Here is a 2,500-nt window from a genome sequence, read left to right as displayed (position 1 = left end):
CACTACACTAATTATCCAAGATTTCTCTATTTACTTACTTCCCCTTCATTATAATCTTCCCCTTCCTTACACTCATTCACTGGTTCCCTCTCCTCACCCGTTTATTGCCCCCATCCATTACTTCTTCTCCTGTTTGATCTTTCGTTTATGATTTTCTATTTATTCCATGCTTCTTTCTTATCTTGTTTACCTTATTAAGAAGTGGAGGAGAATTCGGCTTTGCTATCCTGCCTAGCTTTGGTTAAATGGTGGCGCTGATCACAAACAGCTTCGTTCTTCCTTTGTGTTCCTTAGTGTAATCAGGTTTTTGTAATAATTTATCTTTATCTTACGTTATCTTCCGCAGCCTTCACTGATAGCGTCCTGCATATTGATTATTTTGTTTGTTTCCTCTTTCGTTCATTCCTCTCTTTCTCCTTCTCATATTTGTTGAGTACCGTCTGAATATTCTCTCCCCTAACCTGATACTTGGTTAATAACACAGTAACAACACGTATTTAAATTCTTGCATTGGAACTCATTTCAACTGGCTATTTAATAAAGATAGAAGATAGGAGAGAGAATAACAATGCTTAAAAAAAATAATAAATAAATAAATAAAATACCCGCCCGAACAGGGACTCGAACCCTGGACCGTTAGGTTAAAAGCCTAACGCTCTACCGACTGAGCTATCCGGGCTCATACTAGTGTGGTTTCGATTACTTGACAACCTTCACTTTTCTTTTGTTTCCCATCATTATCTTTTCTTCTCTTTCTATTTATTCTTTCCTTTTCTAACTGTCACGTCTCTCTCTACCACTATTTTCTCTCTTCCTCATCATCATCATCTTTTTTTTCATCTCCACCATCATAATTCTTATCTGCTCATTTTTCATAATCTTCATCTATTATTCCTTCCTTTTCCATCTATATCCTCTCTCCTTTCCCTTCACTTTCCTCACTTTCTCTTCCTCCTCTTCCTTCATTTGTCCAATTACCACATCTTCCTCTACTTTTCTCCCTCTACCCTTTGATCTCCTTTCCTCTTCTATCTTCTCATTTTCCTTTCACCTCCTTTCTTCACTTTTCTTCCACCTCTCCCTTCCATTTTCTTTCCAACTCTCCCTTCACTTCTACCTGTTATCTCTCCTCTACTCACATTTCCTCCCTACTCTCTTCCTCTTCTTCCTCTTCTCCCTTCTCCCCTTCCTCTATACCCTTCCTTTCCTCTCCTCTTCTATCCTTTTCTCATCCCTCTACCTCCTCTTTCCTCTCTACTCTCCCTGTCTCTCCATCCCTTTCTCCTCCCCCCTCCTTTCCCCTCTCGACCCCCTTCCCTATCCACCCCTCTTTGCGTCTAAACAAAAACACACTTGCGGGGTTAAGAGCGTTTTAAGCCACCCCGGAGACCATGTGAGAGCAGGAAGCAAGGATCCTTAAGGGAAGGTCTGTAAGTGTGTGTCTGGCAGGTGAAAGGCGCGAAGGAACAGAAGTAGGGGGAGATGAAGGAAATGGGCGGTGTGGGAAGTAGAGAGGGAAAGGTAAGGAAAATAGTAAATGAGAGAGATGAAGATGTTATAAAAGACGGAGGTGGTTAAGAAAAGTAAGGAAGATGCAGGAGAATACTGAAGGAAGATGAAGGAAGTGTGATAATAGGTGGAGGCAATTAAAGGTAAGGAAGAATGTACAGGAAGAAGAAACGTGAAGGTGCAGATGATGAGAAAAATTTTAAAAAGGACGAAAAATAAAGAGATGAAGGAAAGATGTGACGAAGATAAGAATGGTTGCACGAGAGAGAGAGAGAGAGAGAGAGAGAGAGAGAGAGAGAGAGAGAGAGAGAGAGAGAGAAGCTGGTGCTGTCTGGCGTCTTCTTTTTATCAATTAGGAAGAGTGATGTGAAGTGAGAACTGCTTAGCTTCTCCTCAATTACCACGGCTACCTTCATTTTTAGGCACTCTCCTCCTCCTCCTCTTCCTCCTCTTCTTCCTCCTCCTTTCTTCTTGCCAACTTCTTTCGGTATTTCTTTCTCATCACGTCTCCTCCTCCTCCTCCTCTTCCTCCTCTTCCTCCTCTTCTTCTTCCACCTTTTTCTATCATTCCATTCTCCTCCACAAACGCCACAATGTAAAAATGCGAAGTTGTTTTTTCTTTCTCTCTTTTTTTCTTTTTTTTTCTCTCTCATTCTCCTCTAACGTGAGAATCTTACAAATGAGCACTAAAGTCTTGATTTTCTTCTTTGTTTACGTATTTTTTTTCTTTTGTCTCTTTTTTTATGTTCTTTGCTTCGCTGTGATTTTTACGTCAAAAAATTTCAAAGGATTTTATTATTATTCTTTTTTACTGCTAAGATTTTATGCAATTTTTTTTTTTTTTTGTATTTATAATTATGAGTAAAGTCTCTCTCTCTCTCTCTCTCTCTCTCTCTCTCTCTCTCTCTCTCTCTCTCTCTCTCTCTCTCTCTCTCTCTCTCTCTCCTTCATTATCTCCTCACTCACCTCTGCCTCGCCTTCACAAGTAACT

The 2,500-nt window shown here is 40.2% G+C and overlaps 1 non-coding gene across 1 annotated transcript; it reads right to left on the bottom strand.

The window, feature by feature from the left end:
* Positions 1-606: 606 nt before the first annotated feature.
* Positions 607-679, bottom strand: Trnak-uuu (transfer RNA lysine (anticodon UUU)). Its single transcript has one exon. It is a non-coding gene; the product is annotated as a tRNA-Lys (tRNA).
* Positions 680-2,500: the final 1,821 nt, after the last annotated feature.

Source organism: Scylla paramamosain, chromosome 7 (genome assembly GCF_035594125.1).
Source record: "Scylla paramamosain isolate STU-SP2022 chromosome 7, ASM3559412v1, whole genome shotgun sequence".
Taxonomy (NCBI): Eukaryota; Metazoa; Arthropoda; class Malacostraca; order Decapoda; family Portunidae; genus Scylla; species Scylla paramamosain.
Note: the sequence above shows the minus strand (reverse complement) of the source record. Positions and strands in the feature narration are given on the sequence as shown.